An 18852-nucleotide genomic window follows, 5' to 3' on the forward strand; every position below is an offset into this window, starting at 1 on the left:
CTACTAAAGCAAAGACCCACAGGAGATGCGATCAGGTCGAACATGATGTGTGCCGGGTTGACAATCTTCAAAAAGGTTATGGATGGAAAAAACTATTAGGAAATACTTGGTTCTCAGGCAAAAAGTGTACATCTGGTTGGTCATTTCAAGCCTGAGAAGTGCCGTTTCCGGTGATCTGGGGGGTATCAAAACAAGAAATTTTCTTGTACGCTGCGCGCCAACCGATGGTGGCGCTCCGCTTAGATAGTAATTCGCGCCCCCCGGGTTTGAAAATCCTGGATACGCGCCTGTATATATATATATTATATATATATAGATAGATAGATAGGAATCACAAATGTCCATAGCCTAGTTGGTTAGGGTGTCCGCGTACAATTATACCTGACTTTTCAGACATTTGAAGAACTAAGAGCTGGAGCCCTGTATACAATTAACTTAGGCCTACTACTTTGACCGCATGCGACTAGAACGACAGTTTCAAAACAGCGATGTGGTTCACAGTCACACAGAGGTTCAGTACGGAAGATTTCAGTAGTCGGTAACCTGTAATATGATGTACAGTATCATAAATACATGCAACTGCAACTCATTTAAATATACTAAGCTTTTAATTTACAGTTTTCTTAAATAACACTGCAATCAGTATAAGCTAAATTGACGATCAGGGGTAACTTCAACCATGGAGCGTCATAAAAAACAGTCTAATTTCAGTTTGCTACCGAAATCTCAGCTAGATTCGATTCATGAATATTCATGACCTTCAACATCGCGGTGAGTAATGTGTCTTTACGACAGGTCTATATCAACAAATTATAAGGTCCTCACAAGTTACAAATCATCGTAGATTGGGCCAAACACTCATTTCTAAAGACACATTTACAATCACACAAACAATCCGTAATATATTAAGATCAAATGAACGGTAATTCCACAGTTTTAGGCTCGACATTGAACCAGAAACCGATATTAACAGCTCGGAATGACAGCCATTACAAAGCTAATCATAAAACAACACATGGGCCTTTGTGCCTTGAATGACCCGAGGTGTACAGAAACCATAATCAGACAAATTAACATATATACACGGCTCAACAATGTATAATACAGTTGGCACTTCTGGTTTGTGAATTTGGGAAAAGGGGTTTGTTTCTTTTCTACACTTAGTTTCTTAACAAATTTGTTCTATATAGTTGCACTGCAGTAATGCCATGGGGTGCCTTTGCTTACCTGCAGTATTTGAGAAAGTGGTCAGATGCTGGATCAAACACTCTCGTCCGTCGGATGGGGACGTTAAATGGCGGTCCCGGGAGCAGGAATGGGAGTGAACTCACGACACTGCCACTGTCTTGGAACACTTATCGAAAAGAGAAGGCTTGAACTAAGCCGGTGTTGATCCACGATCTAACACAGATAGGGTCTTAAATAAGCTACTATAAGGCTTCCTGATCCTTGGGTCTCTATACTAAACTAAACTAAACTACTATACAACTCGTACCGTAAACACCGAGTGTACTACATATCGGAAAACCACTACAAGTAAACAATTTGTATAACACTCACCCGACAAGTCACTAACATTGACGACAGTAACTTGCTGAAGAAATAACATAACTTGGCCTACTTCGTTGCCATCGTTCTCTCCAACAGCGCTCTCTATAGCACCATCTGTTTCTCGCCTGCATGCCGAGCGCCAACTAATTTAGAACGTTTAAGGTAGCATACGCCCATTAAAAAGCCCCATTGACTTACACACTAAATCACAAAAGTAATGTGGTCTCTAAGTCTAGATAGAAGTTTTCACTAGCTAAACGCTACCCATCACCGGATAGCTGACAAGTTGGCCTTTCATGGAACCATCAATTTTTTGTATCATGACCATGTAGATTTTTTGCTATCCGAGCCGGAAGTTTTCGTCACTTGTAAACAAACCTCTTCGCTCAGTGGTAAACAAATTTCCTAGGCTGCTCCTGGGAGGCCTAAAGGGGTCTAAAATTGCCTCAATTGACCCAATTTTCTCACCACATGTACTTCCATTCATGCTCTTCAACATGCAAGCCACAAACAACTAGATTATGATTGATAACAGGTCACAAAAGATGTTCTCCCGCTGCTTTTTGGCACTTTTCCTGAAGGAGAACAATCGAGCGGATTCATATGGACTCTAATAGGAGTATGCCACCTTACTTTTCCGGTTTCGCTCGAAACCGTTAGTGTACCACACAACCCAGTAGGCCACATACAGAATGTTTACCGCAATCAGTAGTACGATGTGAGGCACGGAGAGAATTATGCCGGACACAATATTCAATCTTTCTCTAGGGCTCATTTGCTTGAACCTCTCACAATGCCACAAACGACGTATGCAATTGGCCTCATAATACACAGGAGACTAGACCGCTTTGGCGTATGATCTACGCTTAAAAAACTGAGAGCCAGGCGCGTAGCCAATGTGGGGCGAAGGGGCGACCGTTCCCCTCCACCTTGAGCATATTTTTTTTGTATGTTTTTATGATATCGCTAGTAACTTCAAATAGAAAATGCTTAGATGCAACTTACAAGGCCTGGGAAGTGCCATTTCCAGCGATCTGGGAGGCATTTTCGGCCAAAATTGTCTTGTACGCTTCGCGCCAACTAATGATGGCGATACGCTTAGATAGTTTGCAGAGCCATATATACGGCTTTGAAAGTTTGCCTACAAGTTCGCCCCTCCCTTGGCAAATTCCTGGCTACGCACCTGCTGAGAGCTTTTGTTACTCACCTGCCCGGTAGCTCCAGAATTAGGAGAGGATTTCGAAAGGGAATAACTATCAGATGAAGCCTTTTCCCCTCTTAAACCTATCCGAACGCTTAGGATACACATTCTCGTAAAATGGGGGTCATTTTCTTCGCTCGCAATGTCACATGCAAATTCGACCAGTTCCTTGAACGTTGTATGATCATCATTAGCCTTCTTATATTTCTAAGCGCGCTTTTTCCATTTCAACATAATTAGGAAATCTACCCATGATTTAGAGCATTATTGACAATGAATTAACTTCCTGCAAAGTTTTCTAACTGGGAAAGTAAAAGCAATGAGTTTTCATACCACCAGCCAACTGTTGTATATTCTGAGGCAATCTAACTGATTTATCAAATTTTGATTCCCAAATGAGACGCGCTGTTACCAAATGCGCATGACGAAAGCGACTATCTAAAACAGTACGCGCTTGGGCATAACACTTACGCCTCCTATCAACTGCCAACCCCTAATGGCTTTTTTTTTTCATCCTCATCATCCTCATCATCCTCCTCATCATCATCATCATCATCATCCTCCTCATCATCATCATCATCATCATCATCATCATCATCATCATCATCATCATCATCATCATCATCATCATCATCATCATCATCATCATCATCATCATCATCATCATCATCATCATCATCATCATCATCATCATCATCATCATCATCATCATCATCATCATCATCATCATCATCATCACCACCACCACCACCACCCTCATCACCACCACCACCACCACCACCATCATCATCATCATCATCATCATCATCATCATCATCATCACCACCACCACCCTCATCACCACCACCACCACCACCACCATCATCATCATCATCATCATCATCATCATCATCATCATCATCATCATCATCATCATCATCATCATCATCATTATCATCATCATCATCATCATCATCATCATCATCACCTTGTCTACATTAGCCCCAAAAGCTTGAATAAATTGATGGTAATGTAAAGGATTCCCACGAAATACTTCCGATTCTACTTTGGGTAAATTAAGAAGACGCAACAGCTTTTTGCCCGATCAATCATTTGAATCTGCATCAGTATTGGGAGTATAAATGCAATATTATATAAGTTTCACTGTAATAGTTCAATGAACAAATTCTTAAACCTTTCACATAATGGCAGTTGTTACAATTATCCCTGTGAAAGGTACTTGGCATGACGGTTCACTTTGCTTCAATCATGTACTCACAACATTGCTATCAGATCAAGAGAGTAGCCTATAGTATATAGTACCATATATGCACCGAACGTAACCCATTGCGGAGGATATACACTATGGGGGGAGGGGGGAGGGGGGAGGGGGGGTTAGTCGACACCGTGTGGACACTTGAGATGGTTGAGTAAAAATAATTTCTAAACCAAAAATTATTAACAAGTAGACTTGCAAAGAGGATCTGACGTCATCATTATTTTAGCCTTATAGGAGCTTCCAAAAGTTTTTTTTCTTTATTTGAATATGTTGAAAACAGGAATAGCTATATGTAAAGGTATATAAACTAGCTGTAAAAGTATTTCTTTTATCTTGGACAAGATAAATTAAGACTAAGATATTTACCTATAATAATACTTTCAACTTACATTTACAATTCCAATTGTCATATTTTGAATGATACCTCTAACCACTCTCCAATTCACACCACCCACTCCCCCCACCCCAGTCTGGAAAAAGTGCCCGACCCCCCCCACTTATGTTCAAATTTTCTTCATTTAAGTGATATTAGGCTAACGAAATATTACACCTTCTGGGGGCTTCGCCATCTGGAACCCCCCACAGGGGCTATTTGAAATACATTTGAATGTCATTAAATTCTCTGTACATTTTTCTGTTTTAGTTAAGAAAGCTACGAGATCTATTTGAAAACACTGCAGCTTCCGGTCTTGGAATACCATTCACAAAAATTTCTCTTTTCTCGCATGTGCTTTTGTGTTTTAAGGTCACTACGAGAGAACGAGAAATACCTCAAAAATCATACTACTTCTGGGGGCTACCCCCGCCGCCCCCCCCCCCGCACCCCACCCCGGACTCTACCTCCTGACCCCGGCTTTGAAATAAATTCTATGATTAGAATCGAATTTCTCTCTCTCTCTTTATAGCAAGTATTTTGTAATTTAAACTCGATACGAGAGAACAAGTAATATATCTGAAAACGATAAAGCTTCTTGGACACCCTCTAAGCTGCTGAGATACCTTCCATAAACATTTAAGGGTAATTCTCTATTTGGCAGGTATATTGGCGGTCAAGAAATCTCTACCAAGACGAACAAGAACTATCTAAAGTGATGTAGCGTATGTAGGCCCTGCATTCCCATCCAACAAACAGTGTTCAGTTGTAATTATAAAACAAGTCGCTTTTGTTGGTTTACGTTTAGCTCAGCTGAAAGCTTCCAGTTGAGCTATAGCGATTCTACAGAAATTCTGTCACTTTCGATCACCGTGTTTTAATAACTGCCATTTCGTCATTTTTCGTTAGATTTGGCTGAAATTTTCGTCCGTGGGTTTGCGTGAGTTACATGTTCATACATGCGTTAATATTATAATTAATTTGAAGGTCATTTGAGGTTACGAGAGGTCATTTCTGAAAACGTAAACAATGCTACTCCTCGTAATAGAGCTTTTTTTTCAAATCCGTCTACTGAAATATTGTAGATATAACGATGGAATGGTGGTGAGCCAAAGTTGTTCAGGAAATATTTTGTTGACGTCATATGAGGGTCCAAAACAGGGCTTTCTGAAGAGTTTTTAGTAATGATGAAATGAAGGCTACAGATCATATGCAATGATCATGAATTTTTTTTCAACTGTTAAGAATTCATGACCAGCATGCTTTTGGATGTGAGTAGCAAAATGTCTTCCATTTTAATTTTCCCTTAACAAATATTGGATCCCAAACTGTTAGCTTGTCATCCCCCCAGTGGCGTAGCTAGAGGCTTTGGCACCCGGGAGCAAGAGTAGAAAATTGCGCCCCAACCCCCCCCCCCCCCACTACTGAAAGTAAAATAAATTGCGCGCGAAGCAATATGCCTGACGACATACATCAATTTCGTCATGTCTTTCTAAAAAGTGCTTTTTTTTTTTTTACTCTCATTCTCACATTTTAACGCCCCCTTAAACCCGGCGCCCGGGGCACGTGTCCTCCCTTGACCCCCCTAGCTACACCGCTGCACCCCCCCCCTCCACATACACACACTTCTCCTCTTTGGAATTTCCGGTGCCGACACTGAGTGTGTAGAAAAAAGTTGAGTTTGTGTATATACATATGTGAACAAAAGCTTTCACTTTTGTTCAAAGATCAACCTCCCACCTCAGTCGTGTAAACCATTTTTTTTTTTTGTAGCTAACATGATATAAGTCATCCATTCTAGATATAAAAGCTAAAGCTATAAAAAGCTAACCAAAAGCACAAAATGAAGAGCTAAACTTGAAAACCTGTCAATCTAAAGTTACATTTTGATTAATTAATTGATTTATTGACTAATTTCATTGAATGATTGATTAAATGGCTGAAAGTCTTAATTATCATTGTTCATGCATGCACCATCTCCTGTCAATGCCATCTTGCATTGTCCTTCTGTAACCACAAACAGACTATAATAATTCATATATAACGAAAGATCTTCTTAAGGAAGGCAACAACAACATTAAGCCATGCATACCTTGAAAACTTATTTCAAATAGTAAGGTATATTAATATTGCCAGTCACCCCGCACACTCCTGTTTCAATTGTACATCAACGATTGTCCAGAAGACACACGCGTATCAGTTCTCTCCAATTGCCATGCTCTATACACAGGAAAATTATCAGGAAGATAATCTTGCTTGAGCTTCTTGAATCCGAATCGCTCGAAAAACTTACAAATTGGTTGAAGAGAATAACACTGCCAACAGTGAGCTTTCACCGTGTATACATTCACATTCTTACAATGTTCTAGCGCAGAGAGGAGCAGGTGTGTACCTATTCCCATACCGCGATAACCGCTTTTCACGCAATATAATACAACCCAGAGTTCATTGTACTCCGTTTCCGGTTGTACTGCGATAGTTCCGACTACTTCCGGTGGTGTCATTCTTGTGTCAACAGCGAGAATATAGGTACCCTTTCTCGCACTCATGACTTTCGATGGATACACAAGACCGTTGAACCGCGGAAGGAACATCAAAATTGATTTCATAAAGACGATGGAGATTAAACCGGTTATTGATATCGCCGCGGTTATTGTTATCGCCGCGGTTATTATCAAGGGTACGTTCATAGAAGGCATAGTACACGATATAGCTAATATCAAAAGCACGGTTATGATGTAAGCTAAAGGCGAGAAAGCGGTCTCCTTCATAACAGCAAAGCAATTAAAGAATTCTCTTCTCTGAAGAGATGTGACGTCTTGACCATAGTCTTGCGTAAATGGCCTTAATAATATGTAAGGGAATTTCGGTAGGCGATCCATTATAGGAAGAAATAAATCCGAAAATGTAGATTTAAAGAAGCAAAATAGAACGTTCAATGAGATAATCAGCACTGTAAAATATCAATAACAGCAAGCAGCCTATATGAAGCCAAGATGCACCGCGTACTTTCGCTATATGTGTGATGTAATACCGCATAAGGGCCATACACATATAGGCCTTTATATATACTGTATATATAGGCTACGTGGAAATATACGCCTAAGTGGTTTAACAATAGTAGGCCTAATCATGGGATCAGTGAACCTGCATATTTTCCGGTAAGTGAAGCTGCACGTTCGTGGGTTGAACGTTGGTTACTATTTGCTGCTATATTTAGAGACTGAAAAACCGAGCAACCTTGACACCGTCTTTGAATTATAGACCACAAAACTAATGATAGACTTTTTACATTGAATTTCTTCGACCGCCTGAATAAAGTGAAAAAGAAAAAAATCCGCTGTTTACCTTTTCGGTTTCTTGGTCGGGATCAACCTCTTTTACTCATCGCTTCTTTGGGCTTAGGTGGACGACTGGTCCAGTAACTATGCTTGGGATATAAGCCTTTGAGCACTGTAAGAATAGCTTGTGTAAGCCTAACTTTACTCCCAAGCCGTGAAGACTATAAGAAGGGTTCCCAATATATGGTCGCAGAGAGATCAGACGCCAGTTAAGATGACTATTGTTAAAACATTGGGTTTATCCCAACTTATAAAAAAAATCAGGTTCTCCCTGACCCACTCTCCAGCTTTCATTAAGGATCTGGAAAGTATTATTTTCAAGTTTATCTGGGCAGGAAAGCCTGAAAGGGTTAAACGTCTTACTCTAAGTAGCTCAATCTTTTGCAGGGGTTCGTGCACAGTAAAAACAATGTGTAAAAGTTAACGGGGTATAAAAGTGAGGGGTAAAGAGTTGTGCAATTTTTACACAACGCTGAGTAAAACATGTATATCAGGCGACACAGACACAGGTGTAATGATTTACAAATGCGTATTGTGTAAAAAAAGGACCAGTTTGCCCCTTTCTACCGGTAAAACAAAATACCGGTGTAATTTGTTGCACTGCACTGGGTAAAATACATTTATGTTACAACTTTGATGTGTAAACACGCTTTCATACCGCGTCGCTGCTTGCAGAACGACAACATGGAAGCCACTAAAAGTTCGATGGTCGTTTCACAATTTCTGGAAAACATCGGCCTAGCGGAACTAAAGCCACAATAAGAAGGTAGGATGGTGTATTTCGGGCATCAGTACTAACCTTTTATGCGGAAAGAATAATATTTCAATAAGTCTTGAACTACAATTTCACCGTTGAATACTGAACGAAAACTGTTTTAAACGGCATATACTCGTCGCCTAGGCCTCACTCTTGTTTAACGTTACGACTAAATGTTAGTGCAAGGTCCAACGTTAGGCTAAGCTATTTCTAATAGTAAGCGCCAAGCATACATATATAGCCTTTCGTTCCTCTCTAGATTCTCTTTTCATGCCCATAGAGACTAGGTAGTGCACATAACCATCTTGTTCGTACTAAAGATATTACTCACGTATGAGAGTAACTTAGGTTACGTATAACGCCAACGTTGAACCATCCTAGCTTTGGCTTATGTTTAAGGCCCAAGCCAATTCTACATTTATATACTGATAGGTCTCCTTAACCAACACTACAAATAGGCAAGCGATACAGCCTAGGCTAACATTACCAGTTGAAGATTAGTTTTAAGGCCAGGCAATGACTCATTATGACTAGCATATCCATTAAAATAAGCCTCACTATGATCCTGCAGTAGTCAACCAAGACCCTGGCTCTCATATGTTAGGGCCAAATGGTAAAACAAGCTTTGTTAGTTGTGATGAAAATAGTATGCTTTGCAATCATAATGGCGTATGTGTGTGTTTGCGCTGCCAAGCTTGTAAACACAGTATTTCAAGAAGGGAATTTTGGACTTCTCATGTTTGGTGTGTACGTGACCACGTTAGGGACAAGAAGCGCACTGATTTTTGGGGAGGTCAATGGTCATTTGGGGTCATCAGAGGTTAAATTGTGAAAACTACTAAACCAGATATCTCAAGAAGGGAAGCTTGGACAGATCTGATATTTGATATGTGGGTGTGTCACATGAAGTTGGCCCACAAGAAGCCTACATTCCAACTAAGACCTTGGTCCATGGTGGCTTAATAAAATAATGATGTTAGTGTTTAACCTTTGAACGCAGTTGACTTTTTACATGAAGAAGATAAGTTATGTTAATGAGTGGGCTAAGCAGTAAGCACATTAATTTCTCTGCATTTTTTTTATTTCACAATAAAATGTTTACATTCTCTGGGTTTTTTTTATGTCTAGAATAATATGTGATGATTGCAATATCCATGAATGTTCATTTTACAGAAGCAATTTCCTAATATGCAACATGTCTTTTGTCATTACTGTTATTAAGCTTTGTAACAGTGTTATATGGAAAATATTTTCCCTCTAATTTCCACAGCTCACAGGATTGATGATGAAGTATTTGAGTTACTGGATGACGAGAGCATAACACAGATAATCCCCAAACTCGGTCTTTGTTTAAAGTTTAAACATCACTACAACCTAAGGTGCAACTCTCTTTCAGAAGGTAATAATATCATTGTTCAACACAGGTTCGATTCCTTGCTGCACACGGAATAGTATATGTGTTCAGGTCCATGTGCATATGTACGTGTACTGCGTATGCATGAGTGAGTGTGTGATGCTTGGCTTTGTTACGTGATAACTCAACAATGGGTGATCGCCCTTTGTTACTTAAAGATCTTATTGTGTATGGTGTTCATCGATCTCATCGTAAATATCAGTTAAAGTATTGGGTCAGAGGTCAACATATTTCAATAACAATGATTCTGCACCCAAAGGTCACATTATATCCAAACTTTGTATGATCTTTTTGGTTATCATGTTTGTCAATGTTATTGTGACATAATTCTGAGTGGTGGGCCTCATTTCAGAAGATGGCATGATATATCATTACCATGCTAGTAAATAGCCTGTAGTAACTTGTAATCAATTGTTTTTGGTGTACATAGCATTGATGTTGTCACAGATTGAGGTCAATATGTAAATGTTGCAATATTACTCAAGTAATGGTTCTGATGCCACAGGCAATCATCAAAGGTATTACTGAACTACAGTATAAATGCCGTGAAATACTGCATTTATGCTCATAGTAATCAGTTCCACTAAATAAACTTAAATAGACTGTTAACCCTGGAGAACCTGCATGGTTGTCAAATGGGGTGGGTGCGGAATATACCTCTTCCTCAAAAGGAAATACCATCACAAAAATGAACTAGTAGTAACCATGAGTGAGGGTTGCATGGGGATACCCTCTTTTAAGGGAAATTTCCTGATAGTTTCAGTGCCCCTTTGACTCTATACCCCACATAACTCGCCCATTGTCAGAACCTGGCTACGTTACTGCAATATACTACTAAAATAAGTTGCCCTTAATTTGGCCAGAACTAACATATCATTTCCATGGTACCTCTAGACTTTGATAATTTATTATACCAGGAATCTTCATAGGACTGGAAAAGAAGATATTAAATAATATTTCAAATCCTTTTGGTGTCGAGACAAGTATGACCTGTGTGTTGTAGAAGTTCCCCCTGAAGAAACCTGTTTCTTTTTTACTAGCATTGGTCAGATATGCTTAAAACTACACAACTGGAAGGTTACCTATACATATTTCCCAGATTGTGGTCAATATATATAAATTTTAGATAATAACTTGTCTTTTCAGGAAGGTGTAAACTTAGCGCAATACTTGACTCAATTTGATGGACGTACACAGCCATTCGTTTTGATCTTGGGAGGCAACTACTGCCAGCCACAGCAGCTCTTCGTCATCATTGAGCGAAAGGCAATGGTGGTAGACACACTTATTGCAGCAATTGACCTCTGCTACAAGGCTTACCAGATTTTAGACCTCTGCTATCCACCTCAGGCTATGGGGGTATGAACTGCTTTAGACACTCTCATTTATGCTATTAAAGTACCGAATGAACCAGGGTCTATCAGGGCATTCAGGGCATACTATCATTTCAAATCAATTATGTAAGACCACTGTCAGCAACATGGCATTATTTTCGTCATTGTTAACAAGTAATCTGCTCCAGCAGCTCTTCGTCATCATTGAGGAGAAGGCACTGGAAGTGGGCCCGCTCTTTGTATCCATTGGCCTGTGTTATGTAAAGCTAAACAGATGTTAGACCTCTAGCTGCTATTAACTTTAGGTTACAAGGGTATGTAAAACTTTACCCAGTTTAACATATAAGTGATGATTTGAGTCTGTTCCTATATAGATATTTTCTGTTGTTTTCAAAGTTGTGTTGTGTTCTTTCTATTATACGTGATCACTGCGTATAGGTAATTTTGCAGGGCTTTAGTTCTCCAGCATGTTTTATTGAACAACTGTGATAACAGATAAGTGATGATTTTACTTTCATTCCATATAGATATATTTCTGGTGTTTTCAAACTTGTTTTGAGTTCTTTCTATTATATGTTAGATTTTTTGTGAAATATCACAGCTTATAGTTGATTTTAAAGGACTTGAGGTCTCCAGTATGGTTTATTCAACAACTGTGAAAGCATATAAGGGATGGTTAAGTTTCTTCAAAGTTCTGTTTTAGTACCTCAACTATATGATACATTGTAACATTTGTCGATGTAAATATGTTAGAATTTTGAGAAATGTGACAGCTTAGTAAAGTTGAGTTTCATAGGGTTTTAAGCATCTAGCATGGTTATCCAACACATAGTAATGATACACTTTACATTAATGCTAAATAATACTGCCCGAATGTTGGAAAACTTTCTGAATAACTCGTTGATGAGGTCAACATTAGGCACAAACAAATTAAACAAATGTAGATTTTGTTGGCTATATAATTGCTATGTGAGATTGATATCCAGGAAATACCCCAGGAATAAAATATCACAGGGATTTAAAAGTCATGTGTATGTTTCACCTGTTTGATATGTAGCTTAACTCGTCTTTCACCTAAACTTGGGTTGATATTATGCAAGCCCATAGCAAGTGGTGTCAAAAAAAGCCCCCCCCCCCCCCACACACACACCAACCTGATTAGAAAAACAATTAAGAATAAGAAAAGTACAATTTTATTATGCAATGGCTCCCCTACAAAAATATTTTAGCCTACTATGAACAATATTATTAACCTATATATGTGGCTGCATTGCTGCTAATACTGTAATGGTATTCACTTCTATGATTTTCATGTTCTGTTTTATGCAAGAGAGAAAATTCATTTTTCCTGATAAGCTGAAAGTTATTTACAGAAGTCTTAATAAATTTTATCAGTTCATTTTGATGTTACAAGTGTTTTATTTTCTTGCACTGAGATCATAGGCTTCCTTGCCATAGAGCCAATGTTTGTTCCCATGTTTGTTCATATATACTAAAGTCTTAAAATTATTGCAACCTTACTTAACACGCAAGCATATGCAAGTATGGAAGTTATATCAAATTGTTCAAAGGTATATGTTTTTGACACGATTTTGAAACATTTACAGTATATATAAATTATATTATTTACACAAGTGTGTGTGTAAAAGTAACCCCAAAAGGTGTGCTTATATTACACAACTGTTGTGTAAAAAAAAGGAACCCCGAAAGGTGTGCTAATATTACACAACTGTTTTGCAAAAAAACTACACAACTGTGGGGTAAAACCAGTGCCCTGCTTGACATGCGTAAAATTTACACAAAATGGGGTACAAAAGGGAACATGGTCATTGTTGTGCAAATTTTACACAATGCTCAGTTGGTAAAATAATTTACACATTGTGTGGTAAAATATTACCCCACAGTAAGGTAAAACTTTGCCAAAGCATTAATGTGTAAAGTTTACACATCTGTTGACCATGTTCCCTTTTTACACCATAGAGGTGGTCCATTTTACCCCATGTTGAGCAATTATTTTTAAGTGTGTGGGATTGCCCCTAGTTTTATCCAGGGTCTTAAATGTGCATGGGTTAAAAGATACTTGGAGCACAAGGAGGCCCCTTGGAAACTATTTTTTTTTACTACTATCTTAAGGGATATGGCAAAAGAAGTTTCTTTTCCAAATCGTAATTTTAAGGGAATTTTTGTTTGCAACACGTAGCCTATATATGCAATGCTGTGGTAATTTATTCTTATCAGGATGTGTCAGTTGAAAGTGACCGTCAAATGCATAGGATGCTATAGCGGCGACCTCGCGAAAGTGACCGATTTAACATATAAGTTAAATGGAGTAAATTTTGTGAAAGGCTATATGACCTGTTAATAATTAATAAATCTAGCGTGATGAATTGCCGAACTGGACAGAGCAAGTGCATTACTAACAGGTCAATGAAAAATTCGACCGTGCATGGAATTGCCACGTTCAAAATTGTCGATTAGCAATAATATGTAACCAACTGCATACAAGTTAGCATGGCATTCAGATCAGAAAGCGGTCTCGCCTCATCACCGAGTAACTGCCTCCTCTCCCATCCTCTCCCATCCTCCGCCAACTCCTCTCTCACTCTCTCTATGGCCTCTTCAACACGAACTTCCTTCTGTGTTATTAATGAACCACACTCTCAACATGTTAGACAAATATTGTACCAAACAATGCGTACATATTGTATCCAACCAAACTTGAGTAAAGCGTTGAACCCAAAACAATTTTGAGCACTAACCACTCTTAACCTTCGCAATGGAATTATTCAAAATGGCGTACTTTGAATGAGATAATAAACGATTTTTATTACACAGTTTTGGTGCAAAACATTTTGATCGTATATATATACCCAGTGTCATGGGCGTCAATCCAGGCGGGGACGGGGGGACACGTCCCCCCCCCCCACATTTCGATGGATGGGGGAAACAATATCAAATGTCCCCCCCCCCACACACATTTGGAAAAAGAGTAGTGTCGTGGCTCTATTTGGTTACGGCTTACACATCTTAGGATTCATATCCTCGAATATCACTCAATGTTGCTGAATGGAAAATTCCACCCAGATCTCGTGAGTTGGTGTAATATTGTGACGAGCCCGGCTCCTCCGATAGTAAAACTATATCGGGACTCGCGATAGAAAAGTACTGGGATATCTTGATGCCGTATTTATGCTTCTTCAGGAGATGTCTCGAACGGAAGAAAACAATGAGTTCACAGAAAAACAATTTGACGAGATAGGATTTGATTAATGATTCGGTATAATTTCTTCTCTGTCGATTCTCTTTACAAATAAAACTAAATTACAATGATTTGACTTGACTCCGTCAATTAAACAATTAGGAGTGATGAACTTTCGGCGGAGTGATAAATTTGCTGATCAAGTGATAAAACTTTCGGCCTCCTTTGCCTTTTAAACCTAACTTCCATAAAATCTCACTGCGCACAATCAGTAGGCAGCCAATAACCTGATCATCCTGTATTATAAAAATAAGTGCGCTGGCATTGATCTGCCCTGATTGGTTGGGAGTTTGGAAGTCCATCCCCTTTCTATGGAAACTTCCATACCACGTGAGAGAACCTTCTCGAATGTTCCACAGACATAATGGAATCTATTTTGGGAAAAGGCCCTGTACCAAGATTCAATAAGATAGTTAAAAACTTCTCGTGGGAAAACTGAATCCATGACCTAGATAAATACATAAGAGGCCTGTAAGGTGTCTCGATGGAGTGTTTCGGTAACATCAAAGAGATGGTATCACTATTTCATAACATTGGTACCCTGAGCTCTCCAATAATCTTAAGCTTAGTCTGCCTTTATTTCGAGGCCAGTTCCATTCGTCGTCGGTTGAAGGGTATAGACAAAAATTCAAGTCGATGAATCCAGTGGTACGGGCTATGTTTGGTAAAGTCGAAGCTCTCTTGCGGTTGCTCCTCGTCTCCTCCGCCAGTTCGACGGAAGCCGAGAGATCTTTTAGTGCTTTGAGGCGTTTGAAGACAAGGCTACGGAGCACCATGACTCAACAGAGGCTGAACCATGTGATCGTGTTCCATATTCACCGCGCAGGGACGTCGTTAGAGAGGGTGTGGGTGTGTCTCACCCCCAAGCCATGGTAAAACTGACGCTAGGTGGAAAATTAGAGTGCGACAGTCGGAATTTCCGACTGTCGCACTCTAGTTTATGTAGGCCTTTTCATTTATCCCTGTGATTGTGCATGACCTAATTTTTTTTTAAAAATTTCGGTCAAAATTGACCTTTAACCTGTCATGTTTACCACGTTTTCCTTGCCACTTTGGGAAATTGTATCTCGCGATTCTTATACTCCACCGTACAAAACTTCGTATGATTTTGAATACTACAAAAAAATGCCTAATAGAACTACCGTCATAGGCGTAGGAGCCCAATTTGTTTTGTGGGGGGGGGGGGGGGGGTTGTAACGACTTGTCCGAAAAATATAACCAAAATTTTTCGCGCGCATCCCACATGATCATGTGCATATCATACAGGCATGCATCGGTTTTTACATCGCATGCAAATAGCATACAATAATTTTCCCTCTTATTACCCTTCCGTATTAGTGATAATTGTTGGGTAATAATAATATCAGTTTAACCACTGAAAAACACATTGCAAATTATCAAAAAAGCTATCAGCATATTGCCCGAATTTCACAAAAATATTTGGTTGGGGTGGGGGGGGGGGGCCAATAAGTTTTTGAAATGAGTGCCAGTGGGTACAAATGTATCGCAACAAGTTCGTAACAGAACTGCAGTCGCGAAAGATTGGGTTTTCTGACTGACACTGACCGTATCGTTGACGAGTAGCGGGAGGGTGGGGGGGGGGGGGTACAAAGCAGCAGTTGGAATTTTCTGGCTTCAAATCCGATTTTCAGCCACTACACCCACCCCCCCCCCAATCATCAGGCCTTAGCTACGTCCCTGGGTACATGGTGGTTACATAGTACGCTCCGCCCAGAATTCACCCGATAACCAGATGCAAATCCACCTAGCAACCGAGGTAACTTGCTTGAGGACTCCAACGAACAACCACTGATTTATTTTCATGCTTTCATCACTTTAGCCACCACTCACATGGGACCTATTCTAAGTCTGACGATACATGCGCATGTGTGAGGTCCTGAAAACATAATAAAAGTTGTTTGTCTTGCTATCCTTGTTTTCAAATTTCATGTAAATGTATTCTCGTAGACCTAGCAACCTGGTTTAACATGCTGGCGCCAAATTTGCGCTAAGCTCGCTATACGAAAGGCCCGGTCACACTACAGCGATATTTTATCGGAATACGGTCCGATTTTTCCGATTTTAGGCCGAAGAGTGAGGTTTGTGGTAGTGAATGTAATGAATGCAGTGGAATATTCGAATACCTACTCCAAATCTGAGGAGTTCTGGAACTGACTACATTCTGAAGTGACGTCACATCGAAAAACGATAAAAATCGGAAGAGAAACCGGATAGCTATCCGATAAAAGGAAACAGAGTCAATATCAAAAGTTCGCAGAGGGCTATTCCACATCGGAATGGCTCAACAGATAGCAAATCAGGTCCTTTATCACTGTGGCTAGAAGACCTGAACAAAAAAACTGGCTGTTTCGATTCCTCCGGGAAAATTGGATAGTATTCCGATAAAAAATCGGTATAGTGTGACCGGGCCTGAACTCGGATATGGGCTGTGCCTTATTAGTTAGTTATTTAAATTATTAATAATGGCGTTTGAGGAAATGCACCATTTTGTGGTATGACTCCCAGGACGGAAAGTCGAGAAACTCACATGCAGTCGCGGCGGATAGCTTCCTTCGCCTATATGTCCGGGGAAAGTTTGGGACATCGTTCCTATAGACCAGGGGTGGGCAACCTGCGGGCCACATGCGGCCCTCCAGTGATTTTTTTTGCGGCCCGTGAGATGTCTCAAGAAAAAGAAAAAAATCAATCTATATTGCATCATCACCAAAAACGAGCTAGCTGCTTAGAATTTATCTGCACTTATGATGCTGTCAGGTTGGTCTATTATCACCATTAATTATCAACTGGACTGTATTGACATTATGGTTTTGTGAATACAGATTAAGTACACACACCTATTGCTTGAACGTCCTCGGAATCAAAGGTTTGAAATCAGCAGCAGGCCGTTGGTTAGGTGCGGCCCTGTCTTTTTTCACTCCTAAAATCTGGCCCATTCATTCAAAAGGTTGCCCACCCCTGCAATAGGCCTATATCTGAGGCCCTGGGGTCAGTGGCGTCGTGCCCATTGGGGCCCGGGGGGCACATGCCCCCCCCCCCAAAAAAAATTGTCAAAGGTGTCATAAAATTTTGTCATAATTTAAAAAAAAAGTGTTTTCGAAATCGAAAAGTAGACTAAATATTCAGTTGCTCTTTGATGGTCGTTGCGGATTTTTCACACACCTCAAATACGACATATCGGGATTAGTAATGCCATTACCTTTAAATATGTTTGTCTAAGCTCGCATTTGATAAAGTCTCAATTAACCTGGAAAATAATCACTTCGTTATCGCACGTTTTACCTTAGGTTTCGCTACTTTCACTTTTTCTGCCCATGTTTTCAAACGGCATCGCTTTTTCTTCACCCAGTCACCACTTCTCACGGGCATGGGCGGCAAGGGCGGCGGAACCGGGGGGCACGTTCCCCCCACTTTTCCCCAGGTTAAAAATGTACCCATTTTCTACATAAAAATTGAGGTGTCTCAAGTTAGCAAGAGGCCAGGGAACCAGAATGAACACTCGGGAAGGGCCTTTTTCCGGCCATCTGAGGGGTTTGTAAAACCAAAAATTTTCTACTACGCTCCGCGCCAACCGATGGTGGCGCTCCGCTCAGATAGTCGTGCATACAACTTTGCAACTCCTGGCTACGCCTCTGACTCTTAGTGAATTTCTGTGGGTTACACTCAAAGCTATTTCGAATGAAACAAATTTGTTAAGATATTAACAAGAAATAAACTCTAATTCGGAAGATTCCTACATTAGCAATTAGCATGATTTCGCCTCATTTTGTCTCAAAAGAAAACTTGTTCCTTGTTTCCCAATTTGCACATTGGATATTGCAGTGCTAGTATGCATATTTTCCTTGAGAGGGGGGGGGGGGGGGCGTTGATGGAGTGATGTGTGTACACAAATAAAATAATACAATAAGAGTTATAAAGGGTACTAAATATAAGGCTGCATCAGTCCAATCGAATTGCTGCAAAGTGCCCTTTGATGTCGGTGCCCCCCCCCCCAGATTAAAAGTGCTTCCGCCGCCCTTGATGGGCGGTGATCATGGATCAGCCAACACGAAAATGTTTCGATATCTTAAATTTTGGGCGCTTGTGGGAGACGAGGAATTGGTTAACTTAGGAATAAATGGCGATCACTTCCTTCGAGAATATTTCCCAAAATAAAAAATTGCCGGAAATTTTTATCAATTTTAGGGGTGTTGCTTTCTGCCATAATGCACGGGAAGTGCCGTTTCCTGCAATCTGAGGTGTCTGACAGAAGAAAAATTTTCTTGTACGCTGCGCGCCAACCGATGGTGGCGCTCCGCTTAGATAGTACTTACGGCCGGAATACTCGAATCGATTACGTCCCCCCC

At 40.1% G+C, this 18852-nt stretch overlaps 1 long non-coding RNA gene across 2 annotated transcripts; it reads left to right on the top strand.

Moving 5' to 3' along the window:
* The first annotated feature begins 8128 nt into the window (after positions 1–8128).
* LOC139985179 (uncharacterized) lies at positions 8129–12628 on the top strand. 2 transcript variants are annotated; one of them, XR_011799332.1, is made up of 3 exons: positions 8129–8490; positions 9752–9880; positions 11042–12628. It is a non-coding gene; the product is annotated as an uncharacterized lncRNA (long non-coding RNA). The 2 variants fall into 2 exon arrangements; XR_011799333.1 differs by lacking the exon at positions 8129–8490 and adding an exon at positions 9074–9094.
* Positions 12629–18852: the final 6224 nt, after the last annotated feature.

Source organism: Apostichopus japonicus, chromosome 17 (assembly GCF_037975245.1).
Source record: "Apostichopus japonicus isolate 1M-3 chromosome 17, ASM3797524v1, whole genome shotgun sequence".
Lineage (NCBI taxonomy): Eukaryota > Metazoa > Echinodermata > Holothuroidea > Aspidochirotida > Stichopodidae > Apostichopus > Apostichopus japonicus.